General features: G+C 49.4%; 1 protein-coding gene across 1 annotated transcript in view; it reads right to left on the reverse strand.

Moving 5' to 3' along the window:
* LOC146776372 (B-cadherin-like) overlaps positions 1–17,355 on the reverse strand; it is a 234,340-nt gene that overhangs the window by 37,789 nt on the left and 179,196 nt on the right. The window lies entirely within an intron of this gene.

Genomic DNA, 17,355 nt, shown 5'->3' on the forward strand with positions numbered 1-17,355 from the left:
CAGCGGACTCCGTGATCGTGGCTGCTGCCATGAAGTCCCATTCTGCCTCCGTGTCGTCTTCTGTTCCCCCGGAGAAGGACAGCAAGCAAATGGACTCGTATGGCAGAAGGATGTGCAACACTTCCGCCTCCCACATGAAAGTGGCTAGTGCTTCAGCCCTGCTACGGCGGTATGATCATTCCCTGTGGGACTCCCTCTCCAGATTTGTCAAAAAACTGCCAAGAGAAGACCGGCAGGATTTTACGGAAATCCTCCAGGAAGGTGGGCTTGTCGCCTATCAAATCAGTGCGGCTACTGATGCTTCAGATTGCCGCACATGGCTATTCACATGGCATATGCTCTCGACGCTCAGCCTGGCTAAGGCCGACGGGCCTCAAACCTGATGCGCAGAAGATCCTTAATCTGCCATTTAACGGGTCATCCTTGTTTGGGGCTCACGCGGATGATCAAATGACCAAAATGAAGGCGGAGTTGGACACTTAAAGCTGTGGGGCTGGAAAAGCGCAAGCGCTTTCGGCAGGGCGACAAGCGTGCTTTTCATCAGCACGTTCAAACACCTCAATGGTACTCTCAAAATCAACAGAGGTCCCAGTTTCAGCAACGGGGCCGTGGCAGAGGAAGGTGGTGCAAAGCAGCAACAGTCCTCCACCAAACAGCCCTCAAAGCAGTGAGATCTTACTTCCTCCGCGCTCGTTCGCCACTCCGGTAGGAGGAAGTATCAGTGTTCACCTGGCAGAGTGGGAAGCTATTACAAAAGACAGATGGGTGCTGAATATTGTGCAGCATGGCTACTTGCCGAGGTTCAAGTCTCCCCCTCCGCAGGTATCCCCACGGAGGCAGTACCTTCCTCAAATCCAAAAAAGACTTACTGGACGAAGTAGCCACTCTCCTCTCCAAAAAGGCCATAGAGGAGGTTCCACACCGGCAGAGAAATCAAGGAGTGTACTCCCGGTACTTTCTTGTTCAAAAACGAGGAGTGGTCAACGAGTACAGACCCATCCTTGACCTCCGTCTGCTCAACGGATTTGTCAAAAGAGAAAAGTTCAGGATGCTGGCTCTCCATCAGATCTTCCCACATCTTCACCAAGGGGACTGGATGTGTGCCATCGATCTACAGGATGCCTACTTCCATATTCCTGTCTCAGTGAAACACCGAAAATTTCTCAGGTTTCAGATCTCTCGTCGGCACTATCAGTACAGAGTCCTGCCATTCGGGCTCAAATCTGCCCCACGGACGTTCTCAAAGTGTATGGCGGTGGTAGCTGCCTTCCTCCGCAAACAGAAGATATTCGTCTACCCGTATCTGGACTGGCTCCTCAAGAGTTCCACTCCCGCTCTACTCCAGAGCCATCTCTCGTTTTGCCTCCATCTCCTACACTCGCTGGGATTACAGGTCAATTACAAGAAGTCGGTCCTCAATCCCACTCAGCGGATTCACTACCTGGGCGCCTCTCTGGACTCCGCAAAGGCAAGCGTGTGTCCTTCGGAGGAGAGGTTTTCATCCATGCTTCAGAAATGTCACATGCTTCTCACCGCTGCATTTCCCACAGCCAGGCAAGGGTCTTCACTTCTGGGGTCGATGGCTTCGTGCATTTACATTGTACCCAATGCACGTCTTCACATGCGACCTCTGCAACAAGAACTAGAGGATCAATGGTCGCAGAGGTCCGGCCGCTGGGAGGATCGCATTTGTCTTCACCAAGCTGCCAAAGACTCCATCAGATGGTGGATGAAACGCTCCCATCTACTTCATGGCGTTCCCTTCCATCAGGCGCCTCCGACACAGACAGTGGTCACAGATGCCTCCATGCAGGGCTGGGGGGGCTCATATGGGCCAGCTTCAAGTACAAGGTCTCTGGTCCAATACCGAACAGAGTTGTCACATCAACTTCTTGGAGCTGCGAGCAGTCCATCTAGCTCTCAAATCCTTGTATCTGTCCCTCCAAACCAACCACGTGCAGATTCAGACAGACAACACAACAACTATGTACTATCTGAACAAGCAAGGAGGCACCAGATCATGAGTCCTGTCCCTGGAAGCTCAGTCCATCTGGCGATGGCTTCTGGCGAGAAACCTGTCCATCATTGCTGTTCACCTGCCAGGGACCCTCAACGTGCAGGCAGACGGCCTCAGCAGAGACTTCGTCGAAGCGCACAACTGGGTGCTCAACGAAGACGTCGCTCAAGAGATCTTCCAGTTGTGGGGAGTACCGGACATAGATCTCTTTGCAGACGCGGCAAACAAAAAATGCCCCGTCTTCGCCTCCAGGTTCACCCAACGGGGATCTCAGGGGAACGCACTTTTGATCAGCTGGTCACGGAAATTGCTGTACGCTTTTCCTCCTCTCCCTCTCATCCCAGCTGTAATCCATAAATTCTACAGGACCAAAGCTCGGATGATCCTCATTGTACCGGAGTGGCCCCGTCAGTGGTGGTATCCGGATCTACTCCAACTGTCGGAGGTGCCACACCGGAGGTTGCCTTGCCTACCGAACTAGCTGACCAAGGACCAGGGGAGAGTGTTACATCCCAACCTCCCCTCTCTTCGCTTGACGGCATGGCTCCTGAATTCATCCAGTACGAACACTTGGATCTTCCAGCGGACTGTATGAACATCCTCCGGGAGGCTAAGAGACCCTCCACGAGGAAGTCTTATGCCTTCAAGTGGAAGAGGTTCTGCATTTGGTGCAGAGATAACGAATAGTTTACCTGTCGGTGTAGTTTTGTAGCTTGAAGATCTTTCTGGATTCACTATGCTGTGCATTATTCCGCGATCTTGTGGTTGGGTCCGGATTCGTAGTCTTTTTTTTTTTTTCGTAGCCCAGGTGGGCGTCGACGTACACCATTTGGTGCACCTCCCGTGACGTAGTCGTGCTTCCTGCGGAAGTCCCACCTTTGGGGCGCCATCTTCGGGTTCTTTTTTCCTTTCCTCTTTTTTTTTTTTTTTTAACCCTAGGCGATTGATTAATCCTTCTTGTCCCTTTATCTGTATGTTTGTATTTGTTTGATCTTTTCCATTTTACCCCCTCTTCCTCCAGCCTCATCTTCCTGGCGGAGGTGGGTGGGTTCGCTAGTGAATCCAAAAAGATCAAGCTGCAAAACTACACCGACAGGTAAGAAACTATTCGTTTTGAAGCGTGAATCTTTCTGGATTCACTATGCTGTGCATCGATTTTGTAGCGGTTTTCCTAGTTCTGTGGCGGCTGGGTGGTAGATGAGCGTTGGTCGTTGAAAATGTGCTGAAGCACCTTCTGTCCAACCTGTGCTTCCTTGTTCATCTGAATGTCCACGCAGTAGTGTTTCGTGAACGTGTGCACAGATGCCCAAGTTGCCGCGAGGCATATGTCCTGGATGGGCGTGTTCGCCAGGAAGGCCACGGTGGCCCCTTTCTTCCTTGTGGAGTGAGCCTGCGGCCCTTCCGCTAGCTCCTGTCCAGCCTGTTTGTGGCAGAATTGAATAGTGAGGGCAATCCACCTTGCGATGGTGCCCTTAGTCACTGGTCTACCCAAGAAGCTAGTAGCAAAGGACACAAACAGCTGTTTCGACTTCCTGAGTTCCTTGGTTCTCTCAATGTAGTGCATCACCGCTCTTCTGGCATCGAGGGTGTGCAGTGCCTTTTCTGCGTTTGTAGTCGGGTTTTGGAAGAAACTTGGTATCTGGATAGCCTGATTTATGTGGAACGCCGACACTACCTTGGGCATGAATTGTGGGTCAGTTCTCAGGACTATTCTATCTTTGTGAATCTGAATGTAGGGTTCCTGCAGCGTTAGTGCTTGAAGCTCGCTCACCCTGCGTAGTGAGGTTATGGCCACCAGAAAGGCGGTTTTCATAGTCAACGTCTGCAGTGTTGCCTTGTGAATGGGTTCAAACGGTGCCTTCATGAGCTCCGTCAGGACCACATTCAGATTCCATGCCGGCGGCGGCAACCTTTTCGGGGGGGGCCATCCTTTTGGCTCCCTCCATGAATCTCCTCACCACCTGCGAGCTGAAGAAACTTCCACCTTTTTCACCTCTGGTGTAGGCCACGATGGCCGCTAGGTGTACCCTTAGTGAGCTCGAGCAGAGGTTACTCTTTAGAAGGTGTGTGAGGTACCTCAGTACTGGAGTCTCTTGTCATTCTGTTTTGCAGGCCCTTTTTCCGGCACCACACAGTGAACCTCTTCCATTTTGCGCTGTAGCATTTTCGTGTAGTTGGTTTCCTCGCCTCCCGTAGCACTCGCATCGTGCTCGGCGGCAATCTTAGGTGTGCGAACTCTAGGTCTTCAGGAGCCATGCCGCCAGGTTGAGGGTCTCTGGCTCTGGGTGCAGGACCTCTCCGTTTTGCATTGAGAGCAGGTCCTTCCTCCTCGCGAACCTGTATGGGTCGCCTTGTGCCATTTCTTGAATTTGTGAGAACCATGTCTGCCTCGCCCACTGGGGAGCCACCAGGATCAGGGTCATGTTGCTGGTTCTGCACTTGTCGAGCACTCTGTGCAACAGGGGTATCGGTGGAAAGGCGTAGGCAAATGTCCTCGACCAGCTTATCCATAGGGCATTTCCCTTGGATAGCTGATCTGGTTGCCTGGACGCGAAGCTTTGGCATTTTGCATTGTGGCGTGTTGCAAAAAGGTCTATTGTGGGAGTCCCCCATCTCCGGAAGATTTTCTCCGTCTCCTGGCCATTGAGCTCCCACTCGTGTGATGCTGAGGTCTGCCTGTGGTGTTGTCTGTTTGGACCAACACCTTCTTGTTGAACAGGTGCCTCTGGAATGCCTTCAGGGCTAGCAGGATTGTTTTCAACTCGAGGTAGTTGATATGGCGGACCGCATCTGCTGGGGCCCATAGACCCCTCACTCTGAGGTTGTCCATGTGCGCTCCCCATCCCTTCTGCGATGCGTCCGTGGTAATGGTCACTGTTGGGATTGGTGGTGTCAGGCTTCTCCCTGCTGTTATGTTGCCTCTGTTCCACCAAGTTATCTCCTCCTGCACTGCGTGCGCAACAACCACTAGATCCTCCCAGCTTCCGTTTGCTTGTGACCATTGTTGTTGTAGCCATTCCTGGAATGGTCTCATGTGCAGGCGTACATTCGGCACCAGCTGGATACAGGACGCCATCATCCCCATCATTTTGCTCACAGCCCTCACTGTCAGAGCTCGCCCCTTCTGGTAGAGCTTCGCCTCCTTCAGTAGAGCCTCTGTCCTCCTCTCGCTGGGCACTACTGTACTGTTGCGGGCGTTGATCTTTGCCCCCAGGAAAATCTTCACCTGCTCCGGTTCCATCGATGATTTTCCCCAGTGGATCGAGAATCCCAGTTTTGTGAGGGTGTCTGTTACGCGTTTTGCGTGCCTCTCGCACTTTCCGCGTGAGTTTGCCTTGACCAGCCAGTCGTCCAAGTAGGGGTAGACATGTATTCCCTGCCTTCGTAGGTGCGCCGCTACCGCCGACAGGCATTTTGTAAAGACCCTTGGTGCTGACTTTAATCCGAAGGCCAGGGTCTTGAACTGGTAGTGTTCTTGTTCGATGTTGAATCTCAGAAGGCCCTTGTGCCTTCTGTTTATTGGGATGTGAAGGTAGGCATCCTTGAGGTCCACGGTGACCATGAAGTCCCCTTCTCTTATCTGTGGCAGAACCTCCTGCAGTGAAGTCATTTTGAACCTTTGCGTTCTGATGAACTTGTTTAGGTAACGGAGGTCTAGTATGGGTCTGAGGTCTCCGTCTACCTTCGGGACCACAAAGTAGTTTGAGTAGACCCCTTTGTTGCGTTCTCTGAACGGCACTGTCTCTATGGCTCCCTTTTGCAGGAGTTTCCGCGTTTCTTCTGAGTATTGCCAGTTCTTGGGCCGATCTCAGTCTTCCCCTTGGTTTCCTGTTTGGAGGTCTTTTCTCCAAATCTACGCAGTACCCGTACTGCACAACGTTCCGTATCCACTTGTCTGTGGTTATACGCCGCCACTCCTGAAGGTAGAACCTCAGTCTTCCGCCTACTGGTGTCGTATGCTCGTAGGCTCTTGAATTTTCTCCTCCCCCTGATGACACTTTTTTGCGCCTCACCCTTGGGGTCCTGACGAGGGTAGGCGTCCTCTTGCGTGCTGAGTCACTTTGTCGAGGGCTGTTCGCCCCCTCTCCTCCTTTGGCCACGTCCGTTCCCTCTCCCGCGAAAGGACTGGCCCCGAGGTGGATATTGCCAGTTTTGCTTCTGTTGACCTTGTCCGTGACCTTCACCCTGCTGACCTTGTTGGAACGCCTGGTGCGACGTCCCCTGCTGGCTTCCTCCCCTACCGTAGGGTCTTCGAGGGATTTCCTCGCCTCATTCCCCTCAGCTGTAGGGCCCCCATGGACCTCGCAGTCTCGTTTTCTTTTTTCAGCTGGGTGAGCTTGTCGTCCACTGTTGCTCCGAACAGTGTCTCCATTGAAGGGGGTGCCAAGGATGTTGTTCTGCACTTCCGGTTTGAATCCCGAGATTCTTAGCCATGCATGCCTCCTCTCTGTGACCCCTATGGCCATGAGTCTTGCTGAAGTCTCTGCCCCATCCAACGCCGTCTTTATACAGGAGTTGGCGATGTTTTTGCCTTCATCTATCAGGTGAGAGGCTCTCTGCCGGAATTCTTCTGGGAGGTGCTTGACTAACTCCCCCATCTCATCCCAGTGCTGGTACTGGTGTCTATTGAGGAGTGCATTTGAATTCGCCATGCGCCAGTGCATTGCGGCGTTCCTCTCGACCTTTCTTCCTGTGAGGTCAATCCTCCTGCTCTCCTTATCCGGGGGTGGGCCCGAAGTTGCTGGTACGTTGGCCCTTCTCCTGGCCGTGGAGGCTATGATGGAGTCCGCGGTCACGCTACCCTTGATGTAAGGGGGGGTCCAGGGAGGAGTGCTTATATTTCTTCTCTGTCCTGGGCGTGATCGACCGGCAGGTTGCAGGTTCCTTGAAGGCTTCTCTCCCCTGATTCATCACGCTTTGTAGCATGGGGAGGAACTGGCTCCTTGTCTGGATGGGGAGCAGTGTCTCGACGAGAAAATCGGCTTCTCCTAGTCGAGTTTGACGCCGAAGGCCATTGCTGCGCTCCTGACCACCATATTGTAGACCCCGATGTCGTCGGGTGGCGAAGGCCTCGAAGGGTACGTGTCCACGGGCTCCTCCGGGTTTTCGGTGTCGAGATCGTGCCATTCGACGTCGTTGCTGGTAGATGCCGCCGATTCGTAGAACGACCGTTGGTCTTCTTCCTCGGCTTCTCCCTCATAATAGGGCTCTTCCTCTTAGAGTTCCCTTGTCAGCCCTTCGGCATCGAACTCGTCTTCGACCTCCTCGACGTCCGCTGATGGAACCGTTGGAATCTTGAATTCCTTCATTCTGGCGTCGAACTCCTTTCTTTGAAGGATGTTCTCCATTTCGGCCTCGAGCCGCCTCTTCTTCTCCATCTCGGAGATGCTTTCGGCGTCGACCGCGGGTCTTTTCGATGAACCTTGCGTCGACGTCGAACGTTCTTTCTGCGTCGATCGGCCCGTTTCATGGGATGATTTCGACGACCCTTGCCTTTCGGCGTCTTTCGGCACCGGGGAGTCCTTATCTAAGGATCCGCTCGGCCTCTTGTCCGTGGTTCCCCCTTTGGACGTCGAAGTTTTCGGCGCCGGGGCTCCCTTCGTGGACTTTGACTCAGATTTTCCTCGAGTCACCCTCGTGTTGTCGAGGTACTTTTTGTTTTGCGCTCGACGATTCTCTTACCTAGTCTTCTTTTTTCTCGTCGGTCTCTACGACCGTGAAGTTTTCGGCTGTCTCGGCGACGTTGTCCTCGTCGTCTGAGGAGAGGCCCAGAGCGTAGAGCGTCGGGGGCTTCCCCTTGCCGTCCATGCTGGCGTTGGCCCTTCTCTGCCGCTCTCTCACCCTGAGTGTCTTCGGCGCGAAGGCTGAGCAGGCGTTGGTCGATACTCTGGTGATCGACCGGTAGGCAGAGGTTGCAGACCGGATGCTGGTCTCTCTGCGCGAACTTGTGGTGGCAGTTTGGGCAGAACTTGAATGGCGTCTTGTCCATTGCGCTCAGGGTCTGAGCGTGCATTCTCCAAGGCCGTCGAAGAAAAGGGCGCTGGTCCTCCTTTCTTCGCGCTCCTGATGAAATCTTTTCCTTTCCTGATATCTTCGTGTTTCTATCGACGAAACTCGCTTTTCTTCCTTCGAGTGTAATTCTGGAGCTTCCCGATGACGATCCAGACCCAACGGCGGAAAAAAGAATCTGAAGATGGCGCCCCAAAGGTGGGACTTCCGCAGGAAGCACGACGACGTCACGGGAGGTGCACCAAATGGTGTACGTAGACGCCCACCTGGGCTACGAAAAAAAAAAAAAAAAAAACAAAGAAAAGACTACGAATCCGGACCCAACCACAAGATCGCGGAATAATGCACAGCATAGTGAATCCAGAAAGATTCACGCTGCAAAACACCCTTGATCCTATCCGGGGTCAAGAACAGGTTATTCTCCCCTACTTGTTGTACTTGGCAAAGTCTGGGTTGAAGTATGCTTCCATCAGAGTCCACTTAGCTGCTATCACAGCTTATAGAAATCTCCTACCCAGGTCTCATTCTTCCAGATGCCGGTAGTCAAAGATTTCTTAGAAGGGCTTAAGAAAGTATTTCCATCAGTGAGGTCTCCTTCCCCTTCCTGGGAACTCAACATTGTTCTCTCCAAGTTGATGGGAGCCCCTTTTGAACCGATTCACAAGGCCTCCTTGCAGCATCTGACCTGGAAGGCTGCCTTCTTAGTAGCCATCACTTCTGCCCACAGGGTGAGTGAAATTCAGGCCCTCTGCTGCAAGGACCCTTACACTGTTTTCCATGCTAATACAGTGGTGCTGCGTACTCATCCGAGCTTCCTGTCCAAGGTGGTTTCGGACTTCCACATTAACCAGGTGATCACGCTGCCCACCTTTTTTCCTCAGCCAACCACTCCCCGGAGAGCTTAACATTCTCTTGACCTCCGGAGGGTATTGAAGTTTTATCTTGCTAGGACCCCGTCGCATAGAAAGTCCGACAGGCTTTGTCAATTACGGTCCCACGAATACCGGGCTGGCTGCCTCCAAGAGGTCCATTTCTAGATGGATTGTCTCATGTATAGCCTTGTCTTATCAACTGTCTCACAAGGTTTTGCAGGGTAGACCAAAAGCACACTACTCGAGGGAAAGCTTCAACTGTAGCTCTCCTTCGCAACGTTCCCATGTCTGAAATTTGCAAAGCGGCTACATGGCGCTCAGTACATACATTTACGCGCCATTATTGCCTAGATTCAGACGCACAGGCCGACGCCCAGGTGTTTGCATAACTGCTATGCTAATGTGATATTAATGCATGTTCTAAATGCTATACTGCTAGTCCGCGAAACTGGGTATGGGGTTGCTACTCTATTCATAGATGACTATTGATGAGTATCCCCTAGATGAGAAGGATTAGTTACTTACCTGTAATCCTAGTTCTCATCCAGGGGTATACTCAAAGTCATAAGCGACCCACCCACCTCCCCGACGAGCATTTTTTTCTCATTAACTTGTTGTTGCAGATCTACTCAGGTGCAAGTGCACCGTCAAATAGAACTGGCCCAACTGCCACCTGTAGTGCATCATGGGAGCAGGGGGTCTCCTGCAGGTCTTAAAGGCACGGTCCCCCTACTCTAATGCCTTAAAGGCAAGGTGTCAGTTTTCTTTGTTTCTTGATACTCTACTGCAGCCTACAGGCAAATGCCTGCAATTACAGGTTTGCTTTATGGCAATAAAGCATGGTTGTGCGACAATTGGCTTGGTGCTTCCTTTTCCTTATGGGTTAGGGGTACTACAATGCAAACCCATGTAATTTACAGCTTTGCCATGTTTGAAACATGTTTAGGCTGCATGTATGTTTTCACATAAGCATATATATGCATTTTCTATATGCTCCGGGATCCCGCACATGGGCGGGGGATTATTCATAGATTATGACTGATGAGTATACCCCTGGATGAGAACTAGGATTACAGGTAAGTAACTAATCCTTACTGTAACAAAGTAAAACAAGCATGCATTATAGTCCACAGCCCATAGCAGTTACAAGTCTCACTGTTGCTTTGTAAGTGTGTCAAGAAAAAGGGAAATTAACCCTCCTGACTTCTAGTATATATACACCATTTGTCGTTTACTTCTTGCATACAAGGCCAGATTACTCATGTTTGTACCCTAGTACATTGCTCTCCTAACCTAGATCTTCAGGTTTCTGGGAAGGCCATGTTTACTATGTCCCCAACCCCCACCCAGTCCTCTATTAATGCATACAGCGCCCTCCCCCCCCCCCCCTTTTAGATAATCTACTGCATTTTCATCTCTACTGGTCACGCTCACCCTCAAGAGGCTCCCCTGCCAATGCACATTCAGAAACATAATGCAGGTGCTTCGTGGGGCCACAAAGATAAAGCCAGGTAAGAAAAATTAGTTTTGCAAGAACTAGTCCCAGTTATGCAAATGTATATGGTGTCCTACCTCTTATTTTAGAATAATTCTCCATTGGCACTGCTTGGGGAGGAGGGGGGGGGGGGGGGGGGGGGAGATCTCTATACGGCTTCATGCCACCGTTACCTGTTGTGAAATTCCATGTAAGATGCATGAGGGGTCAGTCTAAAGTGTCTAGGGTAGGCTGAAGACCTCACAGGGTAGATTTTTCAGTTTTGGTGGCGTCAGATGTGTAATGCAGGAAGTTAAGGTGGGTATTAGAGGAAATGCCTTTAAACAAGGTGCATTCCACTATCCCATTCCCAGACTCTTAGCTTTTACCCCAAATCTTCTTCCAATAATCGTCTAGCTTTCAATATTTTTTTGTTGCCCTTTGGGCTTGGGATGTCAATTTGTGTCTCATTTGGACAGTTGTAATATTCACTCATGGGTATAAGTGGTAGATCATATGCATTTGGAAAGTCTGACCATTTCTCACAAGTTGATCTAGCTAATTTAGTATATTGCAAGAGCTATACTGGGCAGAGTGTTAAAGTCCCCAATGCCTCCCGAAAAGATATCTTGGTAGGCTAAAGGTCTCCCAACAGGTTGCATCTCCCCCCTCCCCCAGTGCATTTTTCGCACGCCCTGTGCTACATTCCAAAAGGGCTGCAATGCCCATAATCCCAGGTCTCTCTAGAACAGGAGTCTCCCATATTTTGTGCACATGCCCAATGACAAAGGAAGCTAGTCAGCATGCCACCTCCTCACGAGTAGGCCCAGAAGTAGCTTGTCCTTATAAGTTCCCATCATTCTTCTTTCCTCATTCTCTTACAAACAGCACTGCATAACATGTTGTAAGTGAGCACCTATGTAGTACAATTCCAAGGACCAGCAAACCCCAGCCCCCTTCCTTATGATAAAGTTTCAATATGCTCCAGGATGCACTACACTTCCTGGCCCACAATAGATGTTTGTGTTGACAGTGAGCACATACTATTTTGAATCATATATAGGTAGCATGGTAGGAGGATAATTTCCCTATGGCAACTCTACCCATAACAGGGAGCGAGAATGTATGACAAAACAGTAACTTTTCAAATTCTTCTGCTTATATCGTTTCTCGTGGGTATGTGCTATCATCATTCTTAAGTATCTACATTTTCCCTTTTCTAATTTAGTCAGATTCTGTAGATTTATAAAGGAAATATTCGACAAGGCTCCAAGTGGGAAAAATACAAATGCTCTCAGGCATGATATGTTGAAGAGGTTATTGAATTAATAAGGGGGCTACCGATGTTCTGGACTGCTTCAGGTATATTAATGCATCACCAGTGTAGTATCGCTCTCCCATTGCAGAGTGTGCTTCTAATTTTTATTGCTAGAGGTTCTACCACAAGGAAAAAAAGCCAACGAGGAAAATCCATGACTGGTACCACCTCTTCAAAATCAGCACACAAGTCTGATTTGGTGGATTGGAGTCAACATAACTAGCAAACCCAAAAAGTATAGGCCCAAGCACATTCATTTTAACACAGCCCTTAAGTAAGCCCAGTTTAGCGTAACAATGGCTTTTCCAATACCTAGGGTCACCAGTGAAGATTCCTCACTACATAGGCTCGTAGAGTGCATCACATGTATGAGCCTACAGATGTTCAGTAATGCATGGCAACCCGAAACCCACCCACATTGCTCTTCATGACCAAGGTACTTACAACCTTCAGTAATCCTTTAGAATCTTGGGTGTCTAAATTGATTACCATGAGGGGGCTATAAATTGAAGGGCCCCCAAAACCCTGATCAGGTTTTGAGATCATAACAGTTATACCTTCTCTCCTGGTATTCTTTCCAGTTGTCTGGTCTCAGTGAAAGCCTGTTTCTCAGACAGCGCAAATGTTTGAAAGAGCTCTACTGGAAAGTCATGTCTACCAGATGCTTTTTCTTTTGCCATTGACTGTCCAGTCTCCTTCAATTCACCCAACTGTAGCTTTATTTCCAGTTACTCTCACATCCATTGTCCTTTTATCTTTTAGATTGACCTTTAGAGGCCATGATCCCCAAACCTAGGTTTTTATGTGGGTGTTCAAAGTGTTGCTTTAGGAGTTTATTTATACCTGCTTGTGTAGTCACTGTATAGCCTGCTGATGTCAGAGCTACTACTGGGAGGTATTGAATCCTCTCTCCAATTATCAGACTAGAAATTTAACAGATTTGTCCCCCTCCCTATGAAGTATTTGCCTGTACTCTTTTTTTAAACTTTATTGGTTTCAGTCATAGCCATACATGCATGATTGTTGATAATTTTGAACATGTCGTCCAAACAGTCAAGCAGACATTTAATTCCTTTGTTCATATTAAACATTTCCTGCAGAACCCACCTGCCTATGCATCTCCATTTCGAAAACAGGCGACACATAGATCCCCACGATATTTATTCCAATGTGACCATTTCGAATCCCATTTCTTGGGACATCCCCTAGCCTTTAACACCTCAGTTTCTGCCAACATGCATCTGCCTATTTCTTTGGCCCACTAAGTTGCGAGTGGTGGGCCACTCCCCACCCCCCCACCCTCTAGCCAGCTCGTTTCACCAGCGTGAAGCCAGTGTGGTGAATTGCTGTTCAACTCCGTCAGATCAGTCTCTCACCATATGTTCAACAATCCCAGTTGCGGTGTTAATACTATGTCCTTCCCCAAAGCTTTGCGCAGGTGGTCTGAAGCTCCCTCCCAAAGGGTAAGTCCATAAGGTACGGTAAAATGTAGCCTGCCCTCCACATCCCTTAATACAACGACCGTCAGGTCTGGCTCCTATTGTCGCCAAAACTTTCCCTGCAATGTATGATCGATGGAGTATCCAAAGTTGAATCAGCCAGAATCTGTGTGATAGCCGCTTCTCGGGGGGGGGGGGGGGGGGGAGGGGGACATAAGTGCTGCCTGCCAGTCCTCGTCGTCTAGGGGACCAATGTCAGCCTGCCACCTCTCCCAGAGCTTCGAAAAGGTGTCCGGCAGATTATCGCTCAACTTCTTATAAGTTAGAGATATTGCATTCGAACTGAGGGGCCCTTCTAGTAAGCGATCCTCCAATGGTGACGATTCCGGTAGATCTTTGAGATGGAAACGCTGACTGGATCGCATGTCTGATCTGTAGATACCTGTACATTTCACCTTGTGCCAAATGATAATGGTCCTGGAGGTCACGAAAGGTGAGTATTGCACCCTTCTTAACCAGGTCCTTCACCGCCGATATCCAGATGAGGACCCATTTATAGAATCCAGGCTGATAGCACAGCATACCTAGCTTTCGGGTAACCCACAATGGCATGGCCTTCGAGAAGACGCCCGTCCATCCCATCCTGGAAGTAACTGTACGCCAAATTTCCAATGTATGTTGGGTAGTGCCAAATAATTTCCTCCTGTTTCCTACCAGTAGTGTACAGGGCCCCCAGATATCCTGAGAGGTCAGTTTGGCACCGATCAAGGGCATGTGCTGGATCATCCAGGGGATGATTTATCCAATGGTTGACAGTCACCAATTGCGCCGCCCAGTAGTAACGTATGTCGGAGTGCTATGCCCCCCGTCATATCAGCCTTTCGTCAATTTTCGCTGTGCTATTCTGGGGGCCCTGCCACCCCACAGCAGTGTGCAAATCTTCCCCTCAAATGCTTTAAAATACGAATCTGGGACCCTGTGGGGGCAATTTTGCAGTATATAGCAAAAACGAAGAATGGCCAGCATTTTAAAAAGTGCCGCCCTCCCCACCAACGTCAAAGGCAGTGTCCTCCAGTGTTTCACGTCCACTCGTAACCGAGCCAAAAGGTGGGGCCAGGTTGGAGCTGTAAAAAAGAGGCCGGATCAGACGTGACAAATATCCCCAAATAGCGAAACCCCTCCGTTGCGATTGCAACAGCGCATTCTGCCGGCAGGCGGGGAGCTTCACCCCTCAACATAAACAAGACAGACTTGCGCCAGTTGATCACGTATACCGAATATTTATCAAAGTTCGTAAATATGTCTAGAACTACTCTGATCAATTTGTATGGGGACGCTAGGTATAAGAGTATAAAGGGAGATTCGATCTTCCACTCCCTCTGTCCAGCGCAACCCACGTATCACGTCTCTACGGACCCAGTCTGCGAGGGGCTCCAGCATTAGGGAGAATATCAGCGGGGAGAACGGGCACCCCCGTCTAGTGCCTCTCCGCAACTCGAACGTCCTAGATGTGAAACCATTAACTCACCTGTCCCAGTAACCTAGTATACAGAAGCCTTACCCAGGCTATGAATTTGGGGCCCAGTCCCACCCTTCCCAGGACCTCGAACAGATATGGCCACTCTAGAGTCAAATGCCATGTTAGCGCCGAGAGAGCACCGCCGCATCCTCTTCAATATATTGCCTACGATCCATCACATTATGAAGACACCGTATATTAAGTGCCGTATTTCTCCCTGGCATAAAGCCAGATTGGTCTGGGTGGACCAAAGATGTAATAGCGGTCCCCAATCTATTTGCCAGGACTTTGCCAACACCCATGTCTCCACGTTAATCAGCGAAATTGGCCTAAAGGAGCCACATTCATCTGGTGGCTTACCCAGTTTATGGATGAAAAGGACGGTGGCTAGTTGCTGGTCTGCTGGTCTACTGGTCAACTACCCCCCTCTAGACTTTCTTCATACATGGCTCTCCGGTGTGGCACAATCCGAGGCCGTGGCTTTCAAAAACAGGATGCAGTTAGGCCCCATTGCCTTACCTGACTTAATCTGCCCTAGGGCCTTGCTGATTTCATTGTTCGAAAGGTCGGCCTCCAGGGTCTCTCGTTCCACATCCGAGAGGCTCGGCACCCAGCTATCGAGGAGAAGCAGACGAGTCCACCGTGTAGCATGTGGATGGGGAGTACACAGTTTCAAAATAATCCGCGAACTTCTCCGCTGTGTCTTAGAGATGAAACACTACCTCACCTCTGCGTCGTCAGTTTTTGTACCCATCTATTCCCCTGCTCGCGCCTTTCCAGCCACGCCAGTGTCCTGCCGGCCCTATCCCCAAGTTCACAGAGTCTACATTGGGTGGCATTGTGTTTAGCCACCATCTGTTCCCTTGTTTTTATCCTGTATTCATCTTGCTTCAGTAGGAGTCTGAGTTGTCCAGTGAGGGATCTTGTGAATGCTCCCGCTCTAGTTCAAGGAGGTCGGACTATACCTGGGCCAAGAGTTCGCGCTTCTTGGTGATATAGCCAGTCTTTAATGACACAGCTTGCCCCTTAAGAACCACTTTGTACGCTTCCTAGATTATTTGCGTGGAATCAGAGCCCACATTTTCAGTAAAATAGTTCTGTTTGCGTGCGGAGTCCTGATATCTGGTATGCGTAGGAGCCATGGATTAAGGACAATGGTGGTGCGTGCTGTTTGTTCCCAATGCATATATTCCATCCAGACCGGGGAATGGTCCGAGATGCCCCTGGGTAGAACTTTATACTGGGTGATGTTACCTATAGATGGCAGGTGTGTGAGGAAGTAGTCAAGTGATAAGCTACGGTGAACACTAGAGTAATACATGAATAATTTTCCCGTCGGGTGGAGCGCGCAACCTACATCCATCAAACCCAGTGCCCGTACAAAGTCAGCCATTAGGTCATTCGATTTCTCCCTAGATTTCGGTGGGTGGCGATCTACAGTGTCATCTAAGGTCATGTTGTAATCAATCCCCATAATAAGTGTGCCCTCTCGGAGTCTAGTCGGCCTCCTCCCCAGTTCCTCCAATGCCAGCTTACCCAGAGCAGGCGGTAAATACACAGAGGATGTTAATGTTCTTTCCCTCCCATTGGGCCTTGGCCCCCACGAAGCGTCCTCCTGTATCCGCCCATGTCTTATGTACAATGAGGCCTGTACTCTTTCAATGCGAATAAATCCTATCATCTTTCTCCTACAACCATTTTAACCTACACTACTTCTGCGTTCACTTAGGGGGAAGCAAGTTGTTTTTTGCAACTAAACTACTTTGTCCTCCTCCTGCAACTCAATCTGTATCTGCCTCCTTAAACCGCATACCTTGCATATCCATTCCCCGCCTTAAAACAGCCTTTATAGCTTCTTGTTAGTTTAGCCTTTAAGTCTAGGGGATGTTGTGCATGCACTGGCAAGGCAAGTGAGGTCTCAGAGTATCACAGGATTAATTTTCCAAATGGGAATTCGGCCGCTACTTCTACCATGGCCATACCAAACTTAAATCGGGGGAGTGATCTGACAGATAACTGCTTAAATGACTGGCTGCCTGCATTTGTGACATTAAAATAGTCGTAACCAAAATGCAGTCCAGTCCACTATGTGTTTTATGTGTAATTGAGAAGCAACAGTCCACTGTCCATTGAAGGCATTACTCTTCATATCGAGACAGCCCGTGTTATCCACAAAATGAGCCAAGGCATTTATCATGCTTGGCTTTGTGTTCTGGTTTTGGGGGGTATCAGAGCGCTTTACATAGTTGGCAGAATAGAAGTTACACAAGTTACATATAGGGAAGAATTACAGGTGGTGTGCATAGATATTTAGCAATTGTGCACAGGAAGAACAGAAGCAGTTGCATGACTTCCATATGGGTTGTGTACAATTGTATAAGTGTAAACAGATACATTGCAATATATACCAGAGAAAAACGATGGATAGTAGGAAATGTTAACAAAAAGTTTGGCGATAGTTACGTTTAATTGTTTTTGCGGTTTTAGGCTTTGCATTATGGCCAAACATTCTGAAAAGGTAGGAGTTAATTTAGTCATCTGTTCTTGCAATATCAAAAATCAGGCAATGAGCATGGAAGCATTCATTAATAAAAACCTAGATGCTGACCCAAACCAATACGAGTAAAAACGTAGGGGGATCTATCAGTTTGCCCCATCTAATACAGTATTTCGTACTGTCTGACCTCCAAACTAGAGTCCAATCTAA

The sequence above is a fragment of the Triturus cristatus genome, chromosome 12 (genome assembly GCF_964204655.1).
Source record: "Triturus cristatus chromosome 12, aTriCri1.1, whole genome shotgun sequence".
Classification (NCBI taxonomy): Eukaryota; Metazoa; Chordata; class Amphibia; order Caudata; family Salamandridae; genus Triturus; species Triturus cristatus.